The following is a 15,301-nucleotide window of genomic DNA, read 5'->3' on the forward strand; positions in this document are numbered from 1 at the left end:
ACTAAAAATACTCCAGAGTGACATATCTTGTAATATTAAATAAATCAATCATGGTAAGTTTCTTAAAAAATTTCTTTGTCCCAAAAAGAACCATGAATTTATTTTTGAGGTCAACCCTCTGGTATTTTAATGTGGTCTAGTCTGGTTCTCTTTATAAAAAGTTTGGACACCCTTGCCTGACATGCAAGAAAAATATGCAGCTTATGTGAGCGACTCCTGTCTGACATCATCTTAATTAAGATTAAGGCAGACTTTTGAACATGTTGTGAAGGGGCCCTGGGTCTTGAAGTGGAAGCTTGCACAGCTGCTCCTCTTGCCATCACAAGCTTACTGCACCTGTGCTCTGATGGACATGCTTGACTCCTAGACCCCCACTCACATTGGACACTGCACACTGACAGAACTGACCTCACCCATTAATGACATCATGGGAGAGACTGGAGCTGGCTTGGTGTAGATGGGTGTCTGGTTTGCACAGCTGCTGCAACACACAGGAGCTGCCACACACAAAGTGGGTGATTGTCAAAAACATTCTCGAGCCAGACATACTTTTTGCTCAGTGTATGAAGCCTTTAGATTTGTAGCCACCATAAAGATAAAGTGACCACTATGAACAGTTTTATAGAGGAAGCTCAGCCTATAATTGTTTGCCTTCCACATATGTGTGACATAAAAGTATTTGAATGTGCAGGTCAGAATGTGTTAGGATTTTCATAACATTTTTTTTGGAGACAGTCTTCAATTTCATTCCCATCCCATTGTCTCCCTCAGTGCTGATCTTCCTCAACTGAATATTACGCTGAACCACCTGTGTGCATACTGTGCAAGTATATCCAAATATATTTATTTCCACACATACACATTAAAATATAAATTCACCGGAAAGAAAACAAGAAAAGAGGAACTCAAAGCTTTCAAAGACAATCAAATGGATATGTACAGTATATTAAAGCTTAAAACATAGACCAATTGCATAATAAATTTACACGAGTTACTCTTTCAAAAAGTCTAGTCTGAGGAGTTTGGATCAAGGAGTAATAAATGGCAGGCTTGGTCGATGACATTAATGGACATTCAGATTTTTGTGATCAATGCATGAAGATTCAAACGAAAAACAAAAACAAATCCCAAATAACAACAAGGATATAAACAAGTCAAGAAAAACTATAAAATAGAAATAGTTTTCTTCAGTAGTACAATTGCAGACATCCATCTGTACAGTATGTAGGATGTATGGGGTGGGGGATTGGGGGGAGGGGGTAAAGACCCATCTGTGGCCAAGCTGTAACCACCTGGTATAGATGTCCAAGTTTAGGGCTCAAATATCATCACAATTCATGATTCCAACAATCGTCACAAAACCCCTAGCCACTAGCTGTTCCAAAGCATCAGTGTTTACAATGTTTACAGTGCGTATGGGTGTTTTATGGGAGTTTTTTTTGCCAAACATGGCAAATATAATTTCAGTTACAGTGAAATTTTCAGATGCTTGGTGAAATTTGAAAACTCTAGTTTGTAAGATGGTCCAAGTGTGTAAGGGATTTTGTAAGGGTTTTTTTTTCTTTTCTTTGCCCATTTAGCTTGGCAAGAACATAAGGGTTTTGTTGTGGTACATTCTTGGTTACACAGGTTACAGGCAATTGCTTTAAAACTACATGGGAACATAAGGAACATATTAAACATATTGGTGCCAGTCAGTCTCAGAGAGCTGCAGTAGTGGTCAGTATAGCCTAATCTATAACAGCCTATAAAATCCAAAAGAACCAATCACCTAACATTAGCTAGCTAGCTACAATATAAGTTCTTGTTGAAAGGAAAAGCATTATTCTGTGGTAATTTTGCAGAGCACTGCTCTGCACTGGATGGCAGGGTGAAGGTAAAGTAAGATAACACACCAAATGCAACTACTTACTCACTACTCGGCTATCGTTATCTGTAGCTAAACAACTTCATAACTGTGCAATGATACAAATTCTACAGATAACAGTAGTAATGAAACTATCATTCATTTACATCCCACTAAATCAAATAAACAAAATAAATAAACACCCCCCCCCCCCTCTCTCTCTCTCTCTCACACACACGCTACTGGCTCTTGCCTGTCAGTTTGTAATATTTTTTGTGGACAAAGTTAGGGCATGATGACATCTGGCATATCTGAGCTGCCGTATATATTCCAAGAGCTGGCTGTGAACTATTATTACAGGACTGCCAGGATGACTCACAGCAGCATTAGTTAAATAGCATTCACATGACTGATGTGTTCTTCCAGGGAGGGAGATGCTGTCAGTGTATGCATTAGCGATTAGCTGGAGTAACTCAAAGAAACCTCATTAACAAGTACTTGGTGTGCTGAAGGAGCATTTGAAAGGCCATATGGCATCATCAGATACTTAAACTTAACTATGGAAGTACTGAAGGACGTCATCCATATGCCACTCTCCCAAAACTGGGCTGGACTGAATGCACTGTGTAAATCTGCCTTGGTGAACATCTGAGTCTATTGGTATATTACTGTACAACTGTTTATTAATATACAGTACGATTTATATGAGGTTGTCAGAAGACTTTTGTTTTTCAGAGTTCTGATCACGCAAGGATTTTTCTGTATAGATTTCGACTCAGGACAGCTGTCATTGGCTGCTACTGTCAAGCAACTGTTTGATGCCGTACACAACAGCGCTTCACCTTCGTACGTTCGCTGAGAGTAGGCTAATTGTTGAGCGGCAGGAATTTGGCCAGTAGTTGCTGCAAACTTTTTACTGTATAATTATTGACCAATTGGTGTGTGAGAAACTGGGAATTACAGAAAGGGGATAAAACAATGCAAACATGTGCTCACATAATGCAGTATTAGACCATAAGCACATCATAATGAAACTAAAGTCGAATCCCGGACATTTTCTCAAATTTAGACTTTTTTTCTAAGGTCCGAAAAAGAGGACGTATGGTCACCCTATGTCATTTAAGGGGGTGACCAAGTCAGGTGACTGACAGGATGCTGCTACAATGTCATACTCTCCTAAAATGTTTCAGGGAGCACTTAGGCAAATTCAAGTTTAACTCCTTTCAATGTATTCTACATGCCTGTTTCTCATATACCCAAAATAAAAGCCACCTCACAGCTCCAGGGTCCCCGGTTCAATACTGAGCTAGGGGTACAATCTCTTCAGAGTTTCGTAAGTTCTCCCTGCATTTGACTTGGTTTTCTTGGGTTCTCTGGTTTCCTTCCACTTTCTTAAATGTGCAGATAAGTCGATTGGCTACACTAAACTGCCGATAGGTGTGAGTGTGTTTGTGAGTCTGCAGGGTGCACCACAATGGACCGACGTCCCATCTTCCTCCTTGCACCCGGTGTTGCTGTGACCCTTAACCAATGACTGTCTACTCTATATGGGTGAACAACATAATAGGGATTAGAAACTGAAGCCAAAATGTCTCTGAGGCCCTCTAGAGGCTGGCTGCAGTAAAAAAAATTGTAACCCCGCCCATTCCAAATGTTAGTCAAGGTGAGGAAAGGTGACAAATTTCCATTTTAAGTTACTCTACCATTCAAAAGTTTGGAATCACTCAGAAATTGCCTTGTTTTTGAAACAAACAAGCACATTTTTTCAATTAAAATAACATTAGATCACAAATCTTAGAATCAGATTACAGTCTAGACATTGTTAATGTTGTAACGGACAATTATAGCTGGAAACAGATTATTTTTAATGGAATAACTACAGAAGCACACAAAGGCAATTTTTCAACAACCATCAGTCCTATGTTCTAATGTTTCATTCTGTTAGCTAATCTTTAGTTATCATGTTAAATGGCTAATTCATCATTAGAAAACGCTTGTGCAATTATGTTAGCACAGCTGAAAATCATTGTGCTGTTTAAGGAAGGAAGAAAACTAGCCTTCTTTGGGCTACTTGAATATTTGGAGCATCAGTATTTGTGGGTCCAATTATGGTCTCAAAATGGCCAGAAAGAAAGTGCTATCTTCAGAAACTCTTCAGTCTTGTTGTTTTGAGAAATGAAGGCTATTCCATGTGAGAAATTGCCAAGAAGTCGAAGATATCTCACAAAAGTGTGTACTACTCCCTTCACAGACGAGCACAAACTTGCTCTAGCCAGGGTAGAAAACGAAGCGGGAGGTTCGGTGCAGGAGGATTAAAAACATCAGAGTCTCTAGTTTGAGAAGCAGAAGCCTCACAGGTGCTCAGTTAGCATCTTTATTAAATAGTCCCTGTAAAACACCAGTCTCATCTGTCATATCTCCGACTAGTCAATAAAAGGAAATGGTTAAAAAATGGGCAAAAGTACACAGACATTGGCTGGTGGATGATTGGTGAAAAAGTGTTATGGACAGACGAATCTAAATTTAAGGTGTTTGCTTCACAGAGAACATCATTTGTGAGCCACAGAACAAATGAAAAGATGCTGGAGGAGTGCTGGACACCATCTGTCAAGCATGGTGGAGGAAATGTGATAGTCTGGGGATGCCTTGGTGCTTGTAAAGTGATGTGTACAGGGTAAAAGGAATCTTAAACAAGGAAGGCTATCAGTCAATTTTGCAACGAAATGCCGTACCCTATAGATTGGAGCCAGTTTCATCCTACAGCAAGACCCAAAGCACTGCTCCAAATTATGCTAAACCTATTTAGTCAGCTGGAATTCTGTCTGCAGTCAATTGTCTAGTGCAATCACTGGATCTCAACCCTATTGAGCTATTGTGAGAGCAGCTTGACCAGATAATACAAAAAAGTGCCCATCAAACAAATCGAACTTGTAGGAGGTGCTTTAGGAAGCATGGAGTAAATTTCTGCAGACCACCTCAATACACTCACAGCTAAAATGTGAAAGGTCTGCAAGGCTGTAACTCCTGCAAGTGGAGGTTTCTTTGATGAAAGCAGTTTAGTGCTTGAATCACTAAATTGTTATTTCAAAAAGAAATCAATATTTCTAACTATATCAATATCTTGGCTGAATTTTCTATTCTATTTTGTAATTTATGCATAAGAGTATGTGTTTTCATGGAAATTGTCAAATTCCAAACTTTTGAACAGTAGTGTACATTTCTACACATTCTTTTTGGTGGTAGTGTTCTGTCGTTTTTACAAGTTGAGCTGACCATGATCTCTCCCCCAATATTTTTCGTCACGATAAATGCGTTTCATAGTAGTTCTTTGGTGATAAATAAAAGGGATTGGTTGATGAGGTGAGGACATGACGGTCGAGCCTCATGGATATACACTCACTTTCCGACACACAGCTAAAGCTCTTGACAGTTCTCTAGCAAAGCCTTGTCTTGTTCTTCCAAGACTTCCAAACCAAAATGAGTGAACAAAGTGATGCCATAAACCAAGGCAGCTAAATTTAATAATAATCTACAATGACCTTAGATGACACTCTTGAAAAGGTTAACCATTGACTTTTTTTTAAACAAACTCCACTGACAGAAGGAGTGGAGCATTAAAGAGCACTTCTCTATTCAGATGGGTAACTTACTGTGGGTGTCAGAGTAAGTCATGCAAAATCATGAAAAACAGTGATTTTTATTTAGGAAAGAGTTACTGGTGTTTACCAGTCTATTTTCAGTTGGTACCTGACATTACACCATGCTTTGGCTTCAGGGTATCTACTACTCAGACTCTGGTTCCACTTTTTCCAAGATGATCAAAAAAAAGGCTTCAAAACCACACAAAATGGTGCCATACTGTCCGGTTGGAGCTGTTGGTGAACAAATTATATTAAAAAGATTATGTTAATAACACTCTACAGATGCTTTTAGGTGAAGCTCTTTTTCATAAAGTTTAAAAAGCTGACAAAACCACTATTGTCACTATTAATAGCGACTTTTTTGGAACTTTAACTAGTGGAAGGTTAAACAAGTTTTGGCATTTATTTGTACAGTGCATGTAAGCTGTGACTTAAAAGATGTGCGTGCAGGGAAGAACATGCATGCTCTCGCTTTCGTTCTTTCCCTGGCTCCCTATCTCTCAGTTAGAGTCAGAAACTACATGTTACCATGACATTCTCTCCCAATTAAGAAAAATAGTCCATTCCTGTTTAGGCACGAGTCCCTCCCTTTAGAGCAGAGATTACTGGCCCCATTCACTCTGCATTCCTTGAACACTTGCTCGCTGTGCATTTTACAATATGTTAGCAAAAAGTTTCTAACTTCACACCCAGCTCAGTAGATTTTGAGGCAGTACATGGTACTGCATCATAAAAAAGGAAAAGTTGTCTTTCTTTTTTTTTTTTTTTTTTTAATACAGCAGCAATGTTCTGGCACCAACTGTGTCTGTCTGTGTGTGTGTGTGTGTGTGTGTGTGTGTGTGTGTGTGTGAGATGCTAAAAGCTTTATGGACCAGCTGGATGTGGCCCTGTCACCTTTCCTCATCCTCAGGTTCTGAGTCTTGTCATCTGATACCAATCAAAAAAAATATTTTCAGGAACTTCATGCTTGAAATGGTACCATCCTAGTATTTGTGGAAGACAATTTCCCCATGCATTTGTCCACCCACATCTAGCCAACTGTAGGTAAATCCTTTCTGCATAAAACAAATATATTCATGCATGTGTTAGAGATTCTTATTCAGTGATCAGTTCAACTTAAGTGCAGGGAAATGCTGATACCATAATCACGCTTTGAGCTCCCTTGTTCTAGTGACAATTTTGAAGCACTATAATTAAAGGCTAGACTGTCACAACACTTATATAAATTAATATCCACATACAAAACACTACATATTGAATTGTTTTCTCTACTCTCCAGTTCAGGTTTCTTTATTTGGGACACAGAAAGGACTTACTCAGTTACCATTTTGTCTCCATGTTCTGTTTCTATCTATATGGGGAAAGCATTTGGTGTGTATATGTTGGCTGGAGTTTAGATTAAGGCATTACATTTTCATTAGTAAAAAAAAATATATGTGTATTTAGCTTTGCCAGAAGTTAATGTTTATGTTCTTTCAAAACTTCACACATATGCAGTCATTTACCTATCAAATGAAGTAGCAATTCATACAACCTCATTATTTTGTGCTTTTGTGCTTAGTCTGTAAATGTAAATGTTCTGACACCTGGCCCTGTTTCTCTGGATTGAAAATGACATTTATCATGTATAACCTACACAGTCTGTTTTCAGTTTTATGAAACCATGTTCATAAAGGGACTTTTCTAACTGGCAGGATTTATACTGTTCTCTTTAATGGACTCTTGTCATATCCAAGTGGAGGCATTGCATACTCTATGCATGATGTCATGCACTCAACATCTTAACTCTGCAAGGAATTATACTCTTGTAATATGTATACCATAATATCTAGCAATTAAAAACATGTAGATAATGAAGTGTTGAATGTTATTGTATCTTTATTTACCCTGTGGTAAGCAATGTACAGAAAGGTTAAAATAAAGAGTGTCATTACCTGAAACTGTTCATGTGAGAAGTTAAAAGCTTTGTGTACTTATTGCAATTAAAGAACGAGGCTAACCACCTGCTTTACCCTGGTTGTTGAGACAGCTTTAATGTTAAAACAACATTATAACCTCTGTGCTTAGGTCTTAGTGAGGGAACCTGCCGATCTGTACACTCTACAGATGCCTAAATTATTGTAGTTTGTCCAAACAATACACTAGGAAATGAGTGCTTATGGCCAGGTCCCTTTGAAGTTTGAGCTTCTAAGTAAGCAAGCAGACCTTTAATTACAGTGCAAACTCCTAACTCTGTATCTAGAGACATCACAGCTTCAGCATGTCTAAACATTTCATAGTTTATAAGGTTACAGTTCATCCATCCATTCATTTTCCGTACCGCTTATCCTATACCGGGCCTCCCAGCCAGCTCCATCAAACCCCTTCAGAAGATTCAGAATGCAGCAGCAAGCCTTGTCTTCAACCAGCTCAAAAGAACCCATGTCACACCCTTCTTCATCTCCCTCCACTGGCTTCCTGTAGCCGCCTGCATCAAATTCAAAGCCTTGATGCTCACGTACAAGAGTGCTGTCTGGAACAGCACACCCCTACCGCAACACTCTCCTTGAGGTTTACGCTCCCTCATGTAATCTGTGATCGGTTAACGACCGACGCTTAGTAGTGCCTACTGAGCGTGGCTCAAGGTCCCTTTCCAGAACCTTCAAACTAACCGTCCCTCAGTGGTGGAATGAACTTCCAACCTCAATCTGGACCGCAGAATCTGTCACTATCTTCAAAAAACAGTTAACGACCCACCTCTTCTATGAACACCTAACTAACCCCTAAAATGCCAACTCCACATTATTCAAAGAAAAAAAAATTACTATGGCTCTTACACCTCGACTATACACACTTTGCTTCTCTGGAACTCAATTATAAATCTTGTATGGTAACACTACTTGTATTGTTCTCTACTTGTTATAGCTTTGCTTGTATTTCCTCATTTGTAAGTTGCTTTGGATAAAAGCGTCTGCTAAATGAATAAATGTAAACGTACTGGGTCGTTAGGAATCTGGAGACTATCCCAGCGAGCATCGGGCACAATACACATATCACATACACATTCACACACCCATTCATACACTACGGACACTTTGGACATGCCAATCAGCCTACCAAAAACCCCCGCAGCACGGGGAGAACATGCAAACTCCGCACACACAGGGCCAGAGAGGGAATCGAACCCCCAACCCTGGAGGTGTGAGGCGAACGTACTGGTTACAGTTCACGAGTACATTAAATTGAGGATCTGTAATGTAACTTGTAGAACTTTTCAAGTTCAACAAAAAACATAATACAGCCTTATGATGAACCTGAAAGGAAATTGTGAGTTCCATGCTCAGAGAGAACATGGTTTAGGAATACTGCAGAATCACTCTCTGGGGAAGTCAATTAGGAGATGATGGATGAAATAATGAAATGGCCTTAAATGAAAACAGCAACCTTATTTTCTGAAGTACAGAAAATAAGCCTTATTAATAATGAATAAACCAAACCTTAAATAAAGAAAATAAACCTCATTTCTTCACATTTTTATTTTATTTTATTACAAAATCATATTGTATTTTATTAAAATTTAGTGTGTAATGTTGTCTAGAGTGCAGTCATGGTTTGGTCTGTAGTTTCAATTGGTTTGTATTTATTAGTTCAAATAAATGCCAGTTGGTGTGAGGCTTTGAGATCACTGATACATTATGATACGTTCACACACACAAAAAAGTGTTAACTGGAGTGTTCTTTTGCTGATCTGAAAAAGTAGCTACATCACATCACATGCCAGTAAATAGTCAAGTTGCTGTTTTTAGTTAAATTGCAACTTTGGAATATTGGCAACAAAATGTTTTTGATTCAGTATTTCATAATTCTCCTCATATTCACTCAGTAATGAGTCAAAATTTTGTACCAGCAAAATTTTGTACTTTTATTTCTCTGCTACCTGATTGGTTGAGGAATTTAACATCAGTTTGTGCTTTTCTAAAAGGTTTTGGAAGATTCACTGTAACCCAAAAAAAAATGCAGTGGCAGTGTTTTTGAAAAGGATTACATCCATAAGATTACATGTAAAATGTGCGCTGGCGGTGTGAGAGGCCCATCGACAGAGCAGATAAAAGGAGGTTATTTAGAATAAAAAGTGTTTTATCATCAAAGCCAGACTGTTGAATATGAAGAATGCCAATTAAATCGAACTACTATTCATTCAATTTTTCATTCGGAACTAAATTGAAGAGCAGTAGCTAAATGTGTACAGGTGTACAGTTCAAGAAACCTAGAGGGAAATATCATTAGCTTTTTGTAACTTCTAGTTTTTTCCTGATTAAAAACTGTCTACATTGGCTACATTTCTCCTGAATTGGTTTCACTTGCTTCAGTTTGCTTGAACTGCAACTGCAAGGATCAAGGCTCAGAGAAGTGGAACCTCAGTGGTTAAGATGTTGGATTTCTGAGTAGAAGGTCATGAGTTCAAATCCCATCACAGCCAAGCTGCCACTGCAGGGCCTTTGAGCAAGGCCCTTAACCTTCAACTGCTCAGTTGTATAAATGAGATAAGCTGCCCTGGATGAGGGTGTCTGCCAAATGCTGTAATTGTTGATGTTGGTAAGCTCCTTTTTATATCATTTAACTTAAAATCTTTTTTGTCCAATGCGATGATAAAATTTGTTGATTTTTTAAAAATTCCCATTTGGGTCTTTATATTGTTAACTTGCCTAATTAAAAGTACAGATCATTCAAACACAAACATACCTTTTAAACCTGAATCCCATTTATGAACATTTGTCTTGTTTGAAGAGGTGTTTTTACTATTCAGTTTTGAATGTATTATTATGTATTTCCATAGCAACAAATGCACTGTATACTCTTCTAAAGTGAAAGGCAATACTTTAGCAAATATTGTTCAAGACGCTGGGGATTATGGACTTGACAGATTCCACGAGATGTCAGCTGTGTTAACAGTCTGTCACTGATAAACACATCTGAACACCCAGGTAGACTGAATTCCTTTACTTAGACTACTGTAGTGTGTTCCGCCCTCTGTTTTCATACTGACAATTTAGCACCAAAGTCTGCTTTTTCTTGTTTTCCACAGTCCTGGGCCTCACTGCAGTTCAGAGGCCTTTCTGTTTACTGAGTGCAGAGGAATTCAATATTGCCATTGGACTCAATATTTCATCCTGATTGTCAGCTCGTTTTGACATTTTAAGATTACCTGAGCCTGAAGCTATGCTTTTTCCTTTCTTTTCTTATCGCTGTGCAGTGAAAATGCTCTGATCACAACACATGACCTAATAAATGCCACAGGCATCAACAGGAAAACTAAAAGTACTAATATACTGTTTGTTCAGAATATTAATATTTGAGAACATAAAACTTTAGTTAATGATCCCTGATTATCCCTGATATTTTTCAAGCTTAAAAACAAGCGCTAGTGTTTAAAGATGGTGGTCTAAATGCTATAGTAAAACCCTCAGAGGCGTGAACTACATGCACATAATTAGCATAATGGGAATGCCATTTCAAAACCTTGTGAACTGTTTGGTTGACTTTCCATGAAGGGGACCCACCTTACTATGACCTGTACGCACCTTCCGGGAATACATGAACTAGACAGCAGTGATCTGGGTATCAGATTATCTGTTTGCTGTGGTGGAGAGACACTGGGTGCCTCCCTATCTAAGCAAAGGTTAGCTCATTGGGTGGAATATGTTATCACCCCTGCCTATAGACTGGCTGGGCATCAGACTCCTGCTGTAACATGTCACTCTCCAAGAAGCATCTCCTCCTCGTGGTGTGCCAATCCAGCAGGTTTCTGCTGCTGCTACCTGGCTATCACCTTTTCCAGGTTCTATAGAATCAACATTGCCCCCAGCAGGGTGGTATAAAGGTTGTCCACTGGTATAAAGGTTATCCAGGTGGTAAAACACCACCACCAGGGTCCCTATCACTCGGAACCTAAGCCAGGCTCAGTGAGAAGTTTCCAAAGGGGTGGCAACAATTACTGTTGACTTTTTTATAGTGGGTCATCATGTGATTAGTGTCAAAGGGTCCAACCCCAGCGTACACAGAACAGGTTTACATATTACACGTATTCTGACTCTGTATATCACTGATTTTCTAATTTAATGTTAGCTAGCAGTGTTGCTTGAATTTATTTGAGTTTGGAAGCTAATGTTAGTTAGAGAGCATCATACTTTAAATCTTTTTCCACCATAGTTAGTTATATCCAGCAAAATACAAAGGTTAGGATAATTTCAGATTAATGGATTAAAATCCAAGATCATTGCTAAGACAAGGATTGAGAAGAGAAAAGTAGCTCACATTAGCTATCAAATGCTTCCTCAGGTCAGGATCCAACTGAAGGACTGCATCTGAATAAAAAAAAATTGTGGTGTTTATGTGATAAATAAATATTTATTTGTTATTTATGTTATATTTAGATTTAGTTATTTAAATTTATATTTTAACATGCCTATTATAACTGTTGTGTACCCTGTTTAATGTAAAATAAACACATACATTTTAAAGAAATAAAATTTTTTAATGAAATGTTGCAATTGTTTTTGGTGTTCAAAATGAACTGAAATTATGTTAAATAAATTATATTTATGCCTGTTTTCAGCTTAATTTCAAATGGCCCTCTACTAACTAGTTTTTAGCTGTTGGCCTGTTGATATCTTTCCCAAAGTCTACATCTGCTTTTGAGAAAGAATGTCAGGGGAATGCAGTCAAGAGAATTCTAGCGCTGGACTGCTTTCTACATCTCTATGAAAGTGAACAATGTAGGGCTGAGCATAGGCCAATATTCTTTTAATAGTCCTGTAAGACTTGTTTTGCATTAATTCAGCATTTAACCCATTTTTCATGTATTTCTAACATTTGTTTTTTAAAAGTAAAGAAATTTCAATGAGGTTATGCCACTATTTGCCTCCTATATGTTTCCTGTTTTCTAGATTTCTTTTTAATCACTTGCAAGTTCTGGTTAATGTTTTGTTTTTGAGCTTAAACAACAACAACAACAACAGCAACAACAATAATAATAATAATAATAATAATAATAATAATAATAATAATAAACAACATTATTTTATATACCACCTTTAAAGCAGCTTCTCAAGGCACTTTATACAATAAAAAATACACAGATCAAAACACAAGCGTGCAAAAAAACAGACTTGAATACAAAATGGTTAAAACCATCAAGAAAAAGCTAACCTAATTTTTTTTTAATTTTAGGTTAGATTTAAAAATGTTTAAATTCTGTGCATCTCTAATATGAGCAAGGAGTGCATTCCAGAGTGTAGGAGCATAGGATGAGAAAGCCCTGTCCCCTACAGATCGCAACCGTGTGGGACGCTTGGGAGTATGTATATTTAAAAGTGCATACAGATAGGTTACTGAGGGGCAGACCATGCAGTGCCTTATATGTGAGCATAAGGATTTTAAAATCAACACAAAACCTGACCGGGAGCCAGTGCAAGGACTTCAGTATTGGAGTCCAGGTCAGGATCCTAGCAGCAGAATTTTGCACATATTGCAATTTATTTAGTGTGGTTTTAGGAACCCCAGCAAGAAGTGCATTGCAATAATCAATATGAGAATAAACAAAAGTGTTGATAAGCCTTTCAGTCACAGGAAAAGATAGCATAGGGTGAAGTCTAGCAATATTTCTGAGATGAAAAAAGGAATTCTTGACAGTATATTGCATGTGTGGATCAAAAGACAAACTCGAATCAAATATAACTTTGGAACACCAAAACAGAGCTGTCTATGTTTAACATTAGCGAATCAGCTTTACAAAGCAGATGAGAAGAGCCAATAGGCAAAACCTCAGTCTTATCACTATTAAGACACAAAAAATTTTGGGTCAGCCATGTTTTTATCTCAGAAATACAATGTAAGAGAAAAGAAACATCCACATTTTGACCAGGCTTAGAGTGAATATAAATCATCTGCATAGAAGAAGTGCATAGAAGTGCATAGAAGTGATAATTAAGCCTGAGTGATCTTAAGAGCAATTCAAGAGAAACTATATAAATACTAAAAAGTAAGGGGCCTGAAACTGAACCCTGAGGGACACCAGTAGGAACAGAACCAAACTCAGACCTGAAACCACTCATAAATACACACTGGCAGCACTCAGAGAGATAAGATCTAAACCAGGTTATAACAGTCTCAGAAACACCAAAAACAGTTTAAAGTCAGTTGAGTAAGAGGTTGAGATTGACAGCATCAAAAGCAGCGCTAAGATCAAGAAGGATAAGGATGGAGAGAGAACCAGAATCTGAGGCTATTAACAAATCATTGGTGACCTTGACCAAAGCTGTCTCTGTACTATGAAGTTTATGAAAACCAGACTGAAGGGGTTCGAAAAGATTATTAACAGTAAGGTGATTGTACAGCTGCAAAGCCACAACACGTTCTAAAATTTTTGCCAAAAAGGGAAGGTTTGATATCGGGCGATAATTATTTAAATTTAACAATTAAATAGTTAAATTATTAAATAACATGGACTGAATATTTATCTGAGTCACTCCAGGATTTTGCAATTTTGTGATCACAGAAATGAATGCAAAATCAAGGAAACTCAAGGAGCTTGCAAATATTCAAAATTACTGCAGATTTGGGCCAAGATGCATCATGTGACGTCATAACAACGCACATTCTGCCAGAGCCCTCTTCGATTCATGTGCGTTGAACATGAGTACAGCTAAAAGGTTTCATTTACCAGCAAACATCACTGTGAAATTTTTTTTTGAACAATTGCAATTTCGCCAATTCAAGTAGTTTTCCACAAAAAAAGCACAAAAAACTCTGCAAATTGCATAAAATTTTTTTGAAAAAAGCCGCAGCAAAAAGCAAGCATTTTTGGCCGCCACAATCACTAAAAAACTCAGTGAAATCCTGTATGGACTGACTAATTGCAGTAGAAGTTACATTACTGCATGGCATTATGATAATTTGGCACATTTGTATACATAGCGCTCTACTGTTAGACAGAATATTTTGAACACTCTTGTAATGTAGTCAATACTGTCTTCAAACATGGGAGGATATGTTTCAAATGCAAGAAAAGAGGGAGAGAGAGAAAGCAAATATATTGACTTAATGGCATATATTTATTGTCTCAGATCTCAATTATATAATTACATAATAATTGTTGCACACATATACTTAAAGATATTTTTTGATAAACCTGTGTTTTCTTTGTAATTGTTCGATATCCATGAAAGCAGAGTATTTTTGTGAATTGTTTTAACAAAAGATCAAAAAGTTAAACAATAAAGACAGATTTTCACAGCCTTCTTTGCTCATATTTACAAAGGGTGCCAATATTAGTGGTAGGCACTGTATGTACTGCTTTGGCATGGGCAGTATGAGTACTTATCAGTGGCACAGGCCTAGTGTTGGATGAGTTGTGACAGCTGATATATTTGTCTTCCTAATCACTGATTTGCTCTATTGCATTTGTGTAAAAGAGATTTCAGGCTTTTAAAATCTCAGGAAATAAGAATCCATTGTCCAGACATCCAATAGTCCAGTGGGCTTCAGCAACATAAGGGGAACTGGGATCTGCCTGGTGGTGCCAACAACCACTTAAGGCTATAAATGAAAAATATAGTAGGGCAACACAAGCTCACAAGTAGATGGTTGGGGCTGTGTGCTTAATGTAAAGGGACCTGATTACTACACCATGACCGTGGCTTGATTTATTGCCCAATAAGTGTAATTAATCAGCTCAACAAAGTACTGTATAGTCCTTCACTGTGCACATCAGCTGCAAACATGAAGGATTTTTGTAATAATGTACCTCATAACACGGCCCATCAAGTTTTGCATA

This window comes from Ictalurus furcatus, chromosome 17 (genome assembly GCF_023375685.1).
Source record: "Ictalurus furcatus strain D&B chromosome 17, Billie_1.0, whole genome shotgun sequence".
NCBI classification, from domain to species: Eukaryota; Metazoa; Chordata; class Actinopteri; order Siluriformes; family Ictaluridae; genus Ictalurus; species Ictalurus furcatus.